Source organism: Electrona antarctica (genome assembly GCF_951216825.1).
Source record: "Electrona antarctica genome assembly, chromosome: 15".
In the NCBI taxonomy this organism is placed as follows: Eukaryota; Metazoa; Chordata; class Actinopteri; order Myctophiformes; family Myctophidae; genus Electrona; species Electrona antarctica.
Window position 1 is genome coordinate 7336059 of NC_136796.1, and position 15884 is coordinate 7351942.

Sequence of the window (15884 nt, forward strand, 5' to 3'; positions counted from 1 at the left end):
GGTCAAAAGGTCAAAGGTCAAATCGCTAGAAAGGTCAAAAAAATTGGGGGTTCAAAAAACCCCACAGTACCCCTGAAATGCATAGAAAACTGCTTTTTTTTGGCACAGCCAATAAAAAAATTGGGGGTTCAAAAAACCCCACAGTACCCCTGAAATACATAGAAAACTGCTTTTTTTTGGCACAGCCAATACAAAAATTGGGGGTTCAAAAAACCCCACAGTACCCCTGAAATGCATAGAAAACTGCATTTTTTTGGCACAGCCAATAAAAAAATTGGGGGTTCAAAAAACCCCACAGTACCCCTGAAATGCATAGAAAACTGCTTTTTTTTTGGCACAGCCAATACAAAAATTGGGGGTTCAAAAAACCCCACAGTACCCCTGAAATGCATAGAAAACTGCTTTTTTTTGGCACAGCCAATAAAAAAATTGGGGGTTCAAAAAACCCCACAGTACCCCTGAAATACATAGAAAACTGCTTTTTTTTTGCACAGCCAATACAAAAATTGGGGGTTCAAAAAACCCCACAGTACCCCTGAAATGCATAGAAAACTGCTTTTTTTTGGCACAGCCAATAAAAAAATTGGGGGTTCAAAAAACCCCACAGTACCCCTGAAATGCATAGAAAACTGCTTTTTTTTGGCACAGCCAATAAAAAAATTGGGGGTTCAAAAAACCCCACAGTACCCCTGAAATGCATAGAAAACTGCTTTTTTTTGGCACAGCCAATAAAACAATTGGGGGTTCAAAAAACCCCACAGTACCCCTGAAATGCATAGAAAACTGCTTTTTTTTGGCACAGCCAATAAAAAAATTGGGGGTTCAAAAAACCCCACAGTACCCCTGAAATACATAGAAAACTGCTTTTTTTTTGCACAGCCAATACAAAAATTGGGGGTTCAAAAAACCCCACAGTACCCCTGAAATGCATAGAAAACTGCTTTTTTTTGGCACAGCCAATAAAAAAATTGGGGGTTCAAAAAACCCCACAGTACCCCTGAAATGCATAGAAAACTGCTTTTTTTTGGCACAGCCAATAAAAAAATTGGGGGTTCAAAAAACCCCACAGTACCCCTGAAATGCATAGAAAACTGCTTTTTTTTGGCACAGCCAATAAAACAATTGGGGGTTCAAAAAACCCCACAGTACCCCTGAAATGCATAGAAAACTGCTTTTTTTTGGCACAGCCAATAAAAAAATTGGGGGTTCAAAAAACCCCACAGTACCCCTGAAATGAACCGCTTTTTTTTGGCCAAAACGCTAGAAAGGTCAAAGGTCAAAAGTCAAAAGGTCAAAGGTCAAATCGCTAAAAGGTCAAAGGTCAAAAGGTCAAAGGTCAAATCGCTAGAAAGGTCAAAAAAATTGGGGGTTCAAAAAACCCCACAGTACCCCTGAAATGCATAGAAAACTGCTTTTTTTTGGCCAAAACGCTAGAAAGGTCAAAGGTCAAAAGGTCAAAGGTCAAATCTCTCAAAGGTCAAAGGTCAAAAGGTCAAAGGTCAAAAGGTCAAAGGTCAAATCGCTAGAAAGGTCAAAAAAAATTGGGGGTTCAAAAAACCCCACAGTACCCCTGAAATGCATAGAAAACTGCTTTTTTTTGGCACAGCCAATAAAACAATTGGGGGTTCAAAAAACCCCACAGTACCCCTGAAATGCATAGAAAACTGCTTTTTTTTGGCACAGCCAATAAAAAAATTGGGGGTTCAAAAAACCCCACAGTACCCCTGAAATGCATAGAAAACTGCTTTTTTTTGGCACAGCCAATAAAAAAATTGGGGGTTCAAAAAACCCCACAGTACCCCTGAAATGCATAGAAAACTGCTTTTTTTTGGCACAGCCAATAAAAAAATTGGGGGTTCAAAAAACCCCACAGTACCCCTGAAATGCATAGAAAACTGCTTTTTTTTGGCACAGCCAATACAAAAATTGGGGGTTCAAAAAACCCCACAGTACCCCTGAAATGCATAGAAAACTGCTTTTTTTTGGCACAGCCAATAAAAAAATTGGGGGTTCAAAAAACCCCACAGTACCCCTGAAATGCATAGAAAACTGCTTTTTTTTGGCCAAAACGAAAGGTCAAAGGTCAAAAGGTCAAAGGTCAAAAGGTCAAAGGTCAAATCGCTAAAAGGTCAAAAGGTCAAAGGTGAAATCGCTAGAAAGGTCAAAAAAATTGGGGGTTCAAAAAACCCCACAGTACCCCTGAAATGCATAGAAAACTGCTTTTTTTTGGCACAGCCAATACAAAAATTGGGGGTTCAAAAAACCCCACAGTACCCCTGAAATGCATAGAAAACTGCTTTTTTTTGGCACAGCCAATACAAAAATTGGGGGTTCAAAAAACCCCACAGTACCCCTGAAATGCATAGAAAACTGCTTTTTTTTGGCACAGCCAATAAAAAAATTGGGGGTTCAAAAAACCCCACAGTACCCCTGAAATGCATAGAAAACTGCTTTTTTTTGGCACAGCCAATAAAAAAATTGGGGGTTCAAAAAACCCCACAGTACCCCTGAAATGCATAGAAAACTGCTTTTTTTTGGCCAAAACGCTAGAAAGGTCAAAGGTCAAAAGGTCAAAGGTCAAATCGCTAAAAGGTCAAAGGTCAAAAGGTCAAAGGTCAAAAGGTCAAAGGTCAAATCGCTAGAAAGGTCAAAAAAATTGGGGGTTCAAAAAACCCCACAGTACCCCTGAAATGCATAGAAAACTGCTTTTTTTTGGCACAGCCAATAAAAAAATTGGGGGTTCAAAAAACCCCACAGTACCCCTGAAATGCATAGAAAACTGCTTTTTTTTGGCACAGCCAATACAAAAATTGGGGGTTCAAAAAACCCCACAGTACCCCTGAAATGCATAGAAAACTGCTTTTTTTTGGCACAGCCAATAAAACAATTGGGGGTTCAAATAACCCCACAGTACCCCTGAAATGCATAGAAAACTGCTTTTTTTTGGCACAGCCAATACAAAAATTGGGGGTTCAAAAAACCCCACAGTACCCCTGAAATGCATAGAAAACTGCTTTTTTTTGGCACAGCCAATAAAAAAATTGGGGGTTCAAAAAACCCCACAGTACCCCTGAAATGCATAGAAAACTGCTTTTTTTTGGCACAGCCAATAAAAAAATTGGGGGTTCAAAAAACCCCACAGTACCCCTGAAATGCATAGAAAACTGCTTTTTTTTGGCACAGCCAATAAAAAAATTGGGGGTTCAAAAAACCCCACAGTACCCCTGAAATGCATAGAAAACTGCTTTTTTTTGGCACAGCCAATACAAAAATTGGGGGTTCAAAAAACCCCACAGTACCCCTGAAATGCATAGAAAACTGCTTTTTTTTGGCACAGCCAATAAAACAATTGGGGGTTCAAAAAACCCCACAGTACCCCTGAAATGCATAGAAAACTGCTTTTTTTTGGCACAGCCAATACAAAAATTGGGGGTTCAAAAAACCCCACAGTACCCCTGAAATGCATAGAAAACTGCTTTTTTTTGGCACAGCCAATAAAAAAATTGGGGGTTCAAAAAACCCCACAGTACCCCTGAAATGCATAGAAAACTGCTTTTTTTTGGCACAGCCAATAAAAAAATTGGGGGTTCAAAAAACCCCACAGTACCCCTGAAATGCATAGAAAACTGCTTTTTTTTGGCACAGCCAATAAAAAAATTGGGGGTTCAAAAAACCCCACAGTACCCCTGAAATGCATAGAAAACTGCTTTTTTTTGGCACAGCCAATAAAAAAATTGGGGGTTCAAAAAACCCCACAGTACCCCTGAAATGCATAGAAAACTGCTTTTTTTTGGCACAGCCAATAAAAAAATTGGGGGTTCAAAAAACCCCACAGTACCCCTGAAATGCATAGAAAACTGCTTTTTTTTGGCCAAAACGCTAGAAAGGTCAAAGGTCAAAAGGTCAAAGGTCAAATCGCTAAAAGGTCAAAGGTCAAAAGGTCAAAGGTCAAAAGGTCAAAGGTCAAATCGCTAGAAAGGTCAAAAAAATTGGGGGTTCAAAAAACCCCACAGTACCCCTGAAATGCATAGAAAACTGCTTTTTTTTGGCACAGCCAATAAAAAAATTGGGGGTTAAAAAAACCCCACAGTACCCCTGAAATGCATAGAAAACTGCTTTTTTTTGGCACAGCCAATACAAAAATTGGGGGTTCAAAAAACCCCACAGTACCCCTGAAATGCATAGAAAACTGCTTTTTTTTGGCACAGCCAATAAAAAAATTGGGGGTTAAAAAAACCCCACAGTACCCCTGAAATGCATAGAAAACTGCTTTTTTTTGGCACAGCCAATACAAAAATTGGGGGTTCAAAAAACCCCACAGTACCCCTGAAATGCATAGAAAACTGCTTTTTTTTGGCACAGCCAATAAAAAAATTGGGGGTTCAAAAAACCCCACAGTACCCCTGAAATGCATAGAAAACTGCTTTTTTTTGGCACAGCCAATAAAAAAATTGGGGGTTCAAAAAACCCCACAGTACCCCTGAAATGCATAGAAAACTGCTTTTTTTTGGCACAGCCAATACAAAAATTGGGGGTTCAAAAAACCCCACAGTACCCCTGAAATGCATAGAAAACTGCTTTTTTTTGGCACAGCCAATAAAAAAATTGGGAGTTCAAAAAACCCCACAGTACCCCTGAAATGCATAGAAAACTGCTTTTTTTTGGCACAGCCAATAAAACAATTGGGGGTTCAAAAAACCCCACAGTACCCCTGAAATGCATAGAAAACTGCTTTTTTTTGGCACAGCCAATACAAAAATTGGGGGTTCAAAAAACCCCACAGTACCCCTGAAATGCATAGAAAACTGCTTTTTTTTGGCACAGCCAATAAAAAAATTGGGGGTTCAAAAAACCCCACAGTACCCCTGAAATGCATAGAAAACTGCTTTTTTTTGGCACAGCCAATACAAAAATTGGGGGTTCAAAAAACCCCACAGTACCCCTGAAATGCATAGAAAACTGCTTTTTTTTGGCACAGCCAATAAAAAAATTGGGGGTTCAAAAAACCCCACAGTACCCCTGAAATGCATAGAAAACTGCTTTTTTTTGGCACAGCCAATAAAAAAATTGGGGGTTCAAAAAACCCCACAGTACCCCTGAAATGCATAGAAAACTGCTTTTTTTTGGCACAGCCAATACAAAAATTGGGGGTTCAAAAAACCCCACAGTACCCCTGAAATGCATAGAAAACTGCTTTTTTTTGGCCAAAACGCTAGAAAGGTCAAAGGTCAAAAGGTCAAAGGTCAAAAGGTCAAAGGTCAAATCGCTAAAAGGTCAAAGGTCAAAAGGTCAAAGGTCAAAAGGTCAAAGGTCAAATCGCTAGAAAGGTCAAAAAAATTGGGGGTTCAAAAAACCCCACAGTACCCCTGAAATGCATAGAAAACTGCTTTTTTTTGGCACAGCCAATAAAAAAATTGGGGGTTCAAAAAACCCCACAGTACCCCTGAAATGCATAGAAAACTGCTTTTTTTTGGCACAGCCAATACAAAAATTGGGGGTTCAAAAAACCCCACAGTACCCCTGAAATGCATAGAAAACTGCTTTTTTTTGGCACAGCCAATAAAAAAATTGGGGGTTCAAAAAACCCCACAGTACCCCTGAAATGCATATAAAACTGCTTTTTTTTGGCACAGCCAATAAAAAAATTGGGAGTTCAAAAAACCCCACAGTACCCCTGAAATGCATAGAAAACTGCTTTTTTTTGGCACAGCCAATACAAAAATTGGGGGTTCAAAAAACCCCACAGTACCCCTGAAATGCATAGAAAACTGCTTTTTTTGGCACAGCCAATAAAAAAATTGGGGGTTCAAAAAACCCCACAGTACCCCTGAAATGCATAGAAAACTGTTTTTTTTTTGGCACAGCCCAAAAAAAAATTGGGGGTTCAAAAAACCCCACAGTACCCCTGAAATGCATAGAAAACTGCTTTTTTTTGGCACAGCCAATACAAAAATTGGGGGTTCAAAAAACCCCACAGTACCCCTGAAATGCATAGAAAACTGCTTTTTTTTGGCCAAAACGCTAGAAAGGTCAAAGGTCAAAAGGTCAAAAGTCAAAAGGTCAAAGGTCAAAAGGTCAAAGGTCAAATCGCTAAAAGGTCAAAGGTCAAAAGGTCAAAGGTCAAAAGGTCAAAGGTCAAATCGCTAGAAAGGTCAAAAAAATTGGGGGTTCAAAAAACCCCACAGTACCCCTGAAATGCATAGAAAACTGCTTTTTTTTGGCACAGCCAATAAAAAAATTGGGGGTTCAAAAAACCCCACAGTACCCCTGAAATGCATAGAAAACTGCTTTTTTTTGGCACAGCCAATAAAAAAATTGGGGGTTCAAAAAACCCCACAGTACCCCTGAAATGCATAGAAAACTGCTTTTTTTTGGCACAGCCAATAAAAAAATTGGGGGTTCAAAAAACCCCACAGTACCCCTGAAATGCATAGAAAACTGCTTTTTTTTGGCACAGCCAATAAAAAAATTGGGAGTTCAAAAAACCCCACAGTACCCCTGAAATGCATAGAAAACTGCTTTTTTTTGGCACAGCCAATAAAAAAATTGGGGGTTCAAAAAACCCCACAGTACCCCTGAAATGCATAGAAAACTGCTTTTTTTTGGCCAAAACGCTAGAAAGGTCAAAGGTCAAAAGGTCAAAGGTCAAAAGGTCAAAGGTCAAATCGCTAAAGGTCAAAGGTCAAAAGGTCAAAGGTCAAAAGGTCAAAGGTCAAATCGCTAGAAAGGTCAAAAAAATTGGGGGTTCAAAAACCCCACAGTACCCCTGAAATGCATAGAAAACTGCTTTTTTTTGGCACAGCCAATAAAAAAATTGGGGGTTCAAAAAACTCCACAGTACCCCTGAAATGCATAGAAAACTGCTTTTTTTTGGCACAGCCAATAAAAAAATTGGGGGTTCAAAAAACCCCACAGTACCCCTGAAATGCATAGAAAACTGCTTTTTTTTGGCACAGCCAATAAAAAAATTGGGGGTTCAAAAAACCCCACAGTACCCCTGAAATACATAGAAAACTGCTTTTTTTTGGCACAGCCAATAAAAAAATTGGGGGTTCAAAAAACCCCACAGTACCCCTGAAATGCATAGAAAACTGCTTTTTTTTGGCACAGCCAATACAAAAATTGGGGGTTCAAAAAAACCCACAGTACCCCTGAAATGCATAGAAAACTGCTTTTTTTTGGCACAGCCAATAAAAAAATTGGGGGTTCAAAAAACCCCACAGTACCCCTGAAATGCATAGAAAACTGCTTTTTTTTGGCACAGCCAATAAAAAAATTGGGGGTTCAAAAAACCCCACAGTACCCCTGAAATGCATAGAAAACTGCTTTTTTTTGGCACAGCCAATAAAACAATTGGGGGTTCAAAAAACCCCACAGTACCCCTGAAATGCATAGAAAACTGCTTTTTTTTGGCACAGCCAATAAAAAAATTGGGGGTTCAAAAAACCCCACAGTACCCCTGAAATGCATAGAAAACTGCTTTTTTTTGGCACAGCCAATAAAGAAATTGGGGGTTCAAAAAACCCCACAGTACCCCTGAAATGCATAGAAAACTGCTTTTTTTTGGCACAGCCAATAAAACAATTGGGGGTTCAAAAAACCCCACAGTACCCCTGAAATGCATAGAAAACTGCTTTTTTTTGGCACAGCCAATAAAAAAATTGGGAGTTCAAAAAACCCCACAGTACCCCTGAAATGCATAGAAAACTGCTTTTTTTTGGCACAGCCAATAAAAAAATTGGGGGTTCAAAAAACCCCACAGTACCCCTGAAATGCATAGAAAACTGCTTTTTTTTGGCACAGCCAATAAAAAAATTGGGGGTTCAAAAAACCCCACAGTACCCCTGAAATGCATAGAAAACTGCTTTTTTTTGGCACAGCCAATAAAAAAATTGGGGGTTCAAAAAACCCCACAGTACCCCTGAAATGCATAGAAAACTGCTTTTTTTTGGCACAGCCAATAAAACAATTGCGGGTTCAAAAAACCCCACAGTACCCCTGAAATGCATAGAAAACTGCTTTTTTTTGGCACAGCCAATAAAAAAATTGGGGGTTCAAAAAACCCCACAGTACCCCTGAAATGCATAGAAAACTGCTTTTTTTTGGCACAGCCAATAAAAAAATTGGGGGTTCAAAAAACCCCACAGTACCCCTGAAATGCATAGAAAACTGCTTTTTTTTGGCACAGCCAATACAAAAATTGGGGGTTCAAAAAACCCCACAGTACCCCTGAAATGCATAGAAAACTGCTTTTTTTTGGCACAGCCAATAAAAAAATTGGGGGTTCAAAAAACCCCACAGTACCCCTGAAATGCATAGAAAACTGCTTTTTTTTGGCACAGCCAATACAAAAATTGGGGGTTCAAAAAACCCCACAGTACCCCTGAAATGCATAGAAAACTGCTTTTTTTTGGCACAGCCAATAAAAAAATTGGGGGTTCAAAAAACCCCACAGTACCCCTGAAATGCATAGAAAACTGCTTTTTTTGGCACAGCCAATAAAAAAATTGGGGGTTCAAAAAACCCCACAGTACCCCTGAAATGCATAGAAAACTGCTTTTTTTTGGCACAGCCAATACAAAAATTGGGGGTTCAAAAAACCCCACAGTACCCCTGAAATGCATAGAAAACTGCTTTTTTTTGGCACAGCCAATAAAAAAATTGGGGGTTCAAAAAACCCCACAGTACCCCTGAAATGCATAGAAAACTGCTTTTTTTTGGCACAGCCAATAAAAAAATTGGGAGTTCAAAAAACCCCACAGTACCCCTGAAATGCATAGAAAACTGCTTTTTTTTGGCACAGCCAATAAAAAAATTGGGGGTTCAAAAAACCCCACAGTACCCCTGAAATGCATAGAAAACTGCTTTTTTTTGGCACAGCCAATAAAAAAATGGGGGGTTCAAAAAACCCCACAGTACCCCTGAAATGCATAGAAAACTGCTTTTTTTTGGCACAGCCAATACAAAAATTGGGGGTTCAAAAAACCCCACAGTACCCCTGAAATGCATAGAAAACTGCTTTTTTTTGGCCAAAACGCTAGAAAGGTCAAAGGTCAAAAGGTCAAAGGTCAAATCGCTAAAAGGTCAAAGGTCAAAAGGTCAAAGGTCAAATCGCTAGAAAGGTCAAAAAAATTGGGGGTTCAAAAAACCCCACAGTACCCCTGAAATGCATAGAAAACTGCTTTTTTTTGGCACAGCCAATAAAAAAATTGGGGGTTCAAAAAACCCCACAGTACCCCTGAAATGCATAGAAAACTGCTTTTTTTTGGCACAGCCAATAAAAAAATTGGGGGTTCAAAAAACCCCACAGTACCCCTGAAATGCATAGAAAACTGCTTTTTTTTGGCACAGCCAATAAAAAAATTGGGGGTTCAAAAAACCCCACAGTACCCCTGAAATGCATAGAAAACTGCTTTTTTTTGGCACAGCCAATACAAAAATTTGGGGTTCAAAAAACCCCACAGTACCCCTGAAATGCATAGAAAACTGCTTTTTTTTGGCACAGCCAATAAAAAAATTGGGGGTTCAAAAAACCCCACAGTACCCCTGAAATGCATAGAAAACTGCTTTTTTTTGGCACAGCCAATAAAAAAATTGGGAGTTCAAAAAACCCCACAGTACCCCTGAAATGCATAGAAAACTGCTTTTTTTTGGCACAGCCAATAAAAAAATTGGGGGTTCAAAAAACCCCACAGTACCCCTGAAATGCATAGAAAACTGCTTTTTTTTGGCACAGCCAATAAAAAAATTGGGGGTTAAAAAAACCCCACAGTACCCCTGAAATGCATAGAAAACTGCTTTTTTTTGGCACAGCCAATACAAAAATTGGGGGTTCAAAAAACCCCACAGTACCCCTGAAATGCATAGAAAACTGCTTTTTTTTGGCCAAAACGCTAGAAAGGTCAAAGGTCAAAAGGTCAAAAGGTCAAAGGTCAAATCGCTAAAAGGTCAAAGGTCAAAAGGTCAAAGGTCAAATCGCTAGAAAGGTCAAAAAAATTGGGGGTTCAAAAAACCCCACAGTACCCCTGAAATGCATAGAAAACTGCTTTTTTTTGGCACAGCCAATAAAAAAATTGGGGGTTCAAAAAACCCCACAGTACCCCTGAAATGCATAGAAAACTGTTTTTTTTTGGCACAGCCAATAAAAAAATTGGGGGTTCAAAAAACCCCACAGTACCCCTGAAATGCATAGAAAACTGCTTTTTTTTGGCACAGCCAATAAAACAATTGGGGGTTCAAAAAACCCCACAGTACCCCTGAAATGCATAGAAAACTGCTTTTTTTTGGCACAGCCAATACAAAAATTGGGGGTTCAAAAAACCCCACAGTACCCCTGAAATGCATAGAAAACTGCTTTTTTTTGGCACAGCCAATAAAAAAATTGGGGGTTCAAAAAACCCCACAGTACCCCTGAAATGCATAGAAAACTGCTTTTTTTTGGCACAGCCAATAAAAAAATTGGGGGTTCAAAAAACCCCACAGTACCCCTGAAATGCATAGAAAACTGCTTTTTTTTTGGCACAGCCAATAAAGAAATTGGGGGTTCAAAAAACCCCACAGTACCCCTGAAATGCATAGAAAACTGCTTTTTTTTGGCACAGCCAATAAAAGAATTGGGGGTTCAAAAAACCCCACAGTACCCCTGAAATGCATAGAAAACTGCTTTTTTTTGGCACAGCCAATACAAAAATTTGGGGTTCAAAAAACCCCACAGTACCCCTGAAATGCATAGAAAACTGCTTTTTTTTGGCACAGCCAATAAAAAAATTGGGGGTTCAAAAAACCCCACAGTACCCCTGAAATGCATAGAAAACTGCTTTTTTTTGGCACAGCCAATAAAAAAATTGGGGGTTCAAAAAACCCCACAGTACCCCTGAAATGCATAGAAAACTGCATTTTTTTGGCACAGCCAATACAAAAATTTGGGGTTCAAAAAACCCCACAGTACCCCTGAAATGCATAGAAAACTGCTTTTTTTTGGCACAGCCAATAAAAAAATTGGGGATTCAAAAAACCCCACAGTACCCCTGAAATGCATAGAAAACTGCTTTTTTTTGGCACAGCCAATAAAAAAATTGGGAGTTCAAAAAACCCCACAGTACCCCTGCAATGCATAGAAAACTGCTTTTTTTTGGCACAGCCAATAAAAAAATTGGGGGTTCAAAAAACCCCACAGTACCCCTGAAATGCATAGAAAACTGCTTTTTTTTGGCACAGCCAATAAAAAAATTGGGGGTTCAAAAAACCCCACAGTACCCCTGAAATGCATAGAAAACTGCTTTTTTTTGGCACAGCCAATACAAAAATTGGGGGTTCAAAAAACCCCACAGTACCCCTGAAATGCATAGAAAACTGCTTTTTTTTGGCCAAAACGCTAGAAAGGTCAAAGGTCAAAAGGTCAAAAGGTCAAAGGTCAAATCGCTAAAAGGTCAAAGGTCAAAAGGTCAAAGGTCAAATCGCTAGAAAGGTCAAAAAAATTGGGGGTTCAAAAAACCCCACAGTACCCCTGAAATGCATAGAAAACTGCTTTTTTTTGGCACAGCCAATAAAAAAATTGGGGGTTCAAAAAACCCCACAGTACCCCTGAAATGCATAGAAAACTGCTTTTTTTTGGCACAGCCAATAAAAAAATTGGGGGTTCAAAAAACCCCACAGTACCCCTGAAATGCATAGAAAACTGCTTTTTTTTGGCACAGCCAATAAAACAATTGGGGGTTCAAAAAACCCCACAGTACCCCTGAAATGCATAGAAAACTGCTTTTTTTTGGCACAGCCAATACAAAAATTGGGGGTTCAAAAAACCCCACAGTACCCCTGAAATGCATAGAAAACTGCTTTTTTTTGGCCAAAATGCTAGAAAGGTCAAAGGTCAAAAGGTCAAAGGTCAAATCGCTAAAAGGTCAAAGGTCAAATGGTCAAAAGGTCAAAGGTCAAATCGCTAGAAAGGTCAAAAAAATTGGGGGTTCAAAAAACCCCACAGTACCCCTGAAATGCATAGAAAACTGCTTTTTTTTGGCACAGCCAATAAAAAAATTGGGGGTTCAAAAAACCCCACAGTACCCCTGAAATGCATAGAAAACTGCTTTTTTTTGGCACAGCCAATAAAAAAATTGGGGGTTCAAAAAACCCCACAGTACCCCTGAAATGCATAGAAAACTGCTTTTTTTTGGCACAGCCAATAAAAAAATTGGGGGTTCAAAAAACCCCACAGTACCCCTGAAATGCATAGAAAACTGCTTTTTTTTGGCACAGCCAATAAAAAAATTGGGGGTTCAAAAAACCCCACAGTACCCCTGAAATGCATAGAAAACTGCTTTTTTTTGGCACAGCCAATAAAAAAATTGGGGGTTCAAAAAACCCCACAGTACCCCTGAAATGCATAGAAAACTGCTTTTTTTTGGCACAGCCAATAAAGAAATTGGGGGTTCAAAAAACCCCACAGTACCCCTGAAATGCATAGAAAACTGCTTTTTTTTGGCACAGCCAATAAAACAATTGGGGGTTCAAAAAACCCCACAGTACCCCTGAAATGCATAGAAAACTGCTTTTTTTTGGCACAGCCAACAAAAAAATTGGGGGTTCAAAAAACCCCACAGTACCCATGAAATGCATAGAAAACTGCTTTTTTTTGGCACAGCCAATAAAAAAATTGGGGGTTCAAAAAAACCCCACAGTACCCCTGAAATGCATAGAAAACTGCTTTTTTTTCCAATAAAAAAATTGGGGGTTCAAAAAACCCCACAGTACCCCTGAAATGCATAGAAAACTGCTTTTTTTTGGCACAGCCAATAAAAAAATTGGGGGTTCAAAAAACCCCACAGTACCCCTGAAATGCATAGAAAACTGCTTTTTTTTGGCACAGCCAATAAAAAAATTGGGGGTTCAAAAAACCCCACAGTACCCCTGAAATGCATAGAAAACTGCTTTTTTTTGGCACAGCCAATACAAAAATTGGGGGTTCAAAAAACCCCACAGTACCCCTGAAATGCATAGAAAACTGCTTTTTTTTGGCACAGCCAATAAAAAAATTGGGGGTTCAAAAAACCCCACAGTACCCCTGAAATGCATAGAAAACTGCTTTTTTTTGGCACAGCCAATACAAAAATTGGGAGTTCAAAAAACCCCACAGTACCCCTGAAATGCATAGAAAACTGCTTTTTTTTGGCACAGCCAATAAAAAAATTGGGGGTTCAAAAAACCCCACAGTACCCCTGAAATGCATAGAAAACTGCTTTTTTTGGCACAGCCAATAAAAAAATTGGGGGTTCAAAAAACCCCACAGTACCCCTGAAATGCATAGAAAACTGCTTTTTTTTGGCACAGCCAATACAAAAATTGGGGGTTCAAAAAACCCCACAGTACCCCTGAAATGCATAGAAAACTGCTTTTTTTTGGCACAGCCAATAAAAAAATTGGGGGTTCAAAAAACCCCACAGTACCCCTGAAATGCATAGAAAACTGCTTTTTTTTGGCACAGCCAATAAAAAAATTGGGGGTTCAAAAAACCCCACAGTACCCCTGAAATGCATAGAAAACTGCTTTTTTTTGGCCAAAATGCTAGAAAGGTCAAAGGTCAAAAGGTCAAAGGTCAAATCGCTAAAAGGTCAAAGGTCAAATGGTCAAAAGGTCAAAGGTCAAATCGCTAGAAAGGTCAAACAAATTGGGGGTTCAAAAAACCCCACAGTACCCCTGAAATGCATAGAAAACTGCTTTTTTTTGGCACAGCCAATAAAAAAATTGGGGGTTCAAAAAACCCCACAGTACCCCTGAAATGCATAGAAAACTGCTTTTTTTTGGCACAGCCAATAAAAAAATTGGGGGTTCAAAAAACCCCACAGTACCCCTGAAATGCATAGAAAACTGCTTTTTTTTGGCACAGCCAATACAAAAATTGGGGGTTCAAAAAACCCCACAGTACCCCTGAAATGCATAGAAAACTGCTTTTTTTTGGCACAGCCAATAAAAAAATTGGGGGTTCAAAAAACCCCACAGTACCCCTGAAATGCATAGAAAACTGCTTTTTTTTTGGCACAGCCAATAAAGAAATTGGGGGTTCAAAAAACCCCACAGTACCCCTGAAATGCATAGAAAACTGCTTTTTTTTGGCACAGCCAATAAAAGAATTGGGGGTTCAAAAAACCCCACAGTACCCCTGAAATGCATAGAAAACTGCTTTTTTTTGGCACAGCCAATACAAAAATTTGGGGTTCAAAAAACCCCACAGTACCCCTGAAATGCATAGAAAACTGCTTTTTTTTGGCACAGCCAATAAAAAAATTGGGGGTTCAAAAAACCCCACAGTACCCCTGAAATGCATAGAAAACTGCTTTTTTTTGGCACAGCCAATAAAAAAATTGGGGGTTCAAAAAACCCCACAGTACCCCTGAAATGCATAGAAAACTGCATTTTTTTGGCACAGCCAATACAAAAATTTGGGGTTCAAAAAACCCCACAGTACCCCTGAAATGCATAGAAAACTGCTTTTTTTTGGCACAGCCAATAAAAAAATTGGGGATTCAAAAAACCCCACAGTACCCCTGAAATGCATAGAAAACTGCTTTTTTTTGGCACAGCCAATAAAAAAATTGGGAGTTCAAAAAACCCCACAGTACCCCTGCAATGCATAGAAAACTGCTTTTTTTTGGCACAGCCAATAAAAAAATTGGGGGTTCAAAAAACCCCACAGTACCCCTGAAATGCATAGAAAACTGCTTTTTTTTGGCACAGCCAATAAAAAAATTGGGGGTTCAAAAAACCCCACAGTACCCCTGAAATGCATAGAAAACTGCTTTTTTTTGGCACAGCCAATACAAAAATTGGGGGTTCAAAAAACCCCACAGTACCCCTGAAATGCATAGAAAACTGCTTTTTTTTGGCCAAAACGCTAGAAAGGTCAAAGGTCAAAAGGTCAAAAGGTCAAAGGTCAAATCGCTAAAAGGTCAAAGGTCAAAAGGTCAAAGGTCAAATCGCTAGAAAGGTCAAAAAAATTGGGGGTTCAAAAAACCCCACAGTACCCCTGAAATGCATAGAAAACTGCTTTTTTTTGGCACAGCCAATAAAAAAATTGGGGGTTCAAAAAACCCCACAGTACCCCTGAAATGCATAGAAAACTGCTTTTTTTTGGCACAGCCAATAAAAAAATTGGGGGTTCAAAAAACCCCACAGTACCCCTGAAATGCATAGAAAACTGCTTTTTTTTGGCACAGCCAATAAAACAATTGGGGGTTCAAAAAACCCCACAGTACCCCTGAAATGCATAGAAAACTGCTTTTTTTTGGCACAGCCAATACAAAAATTGGGGGTTCAAAAAACCCCACAGTACCCCTGAAATGCATAGAAAACTGCTTTTTTTTGGCCAAAATGCTAGAAAGGTCAAAGGTCAAAAGGTCAAAGGTCAAATCGCTAAAAGGTCAAAGGTCAAATGGTCAAAAGGTCAAAGGTCAAATCGCTAGAAAGGTCAAAAAAATTGGGGGTTCAAAAAACCCCACAGTACCCCTGAAATGCATAGAAAACTGCTTTTTTTTGGCACAGCCAATAAAAAAATTGGGGGTTCAAAAAACCCCACAGTACCCCTGAAATGCATAGAAAACTGCTTTTTTTTGGCACAGCCAATAAAAAAATTGGGGGTTCAAAAAACCCCACAGTACCCCTGAAATGCATAGAAAACTGCTTTTTTTTGGCACAGCCAATAAAAAAATTGGGGGTTCAAAAAACCCCACAGTACCCCTGAAATGCATAGAAAACTGCTTTTTTTTGGCACAGCCAATAAAAAAATTGGGGGTTCAAAAAACCCCACAGTACCCCTGAAATGCATAGAAAACTGCTTTTTTTTGGCACAGCCAATAAAAAAATTGGGGGTTCAAAAAACCCCACAGTACCCCTGA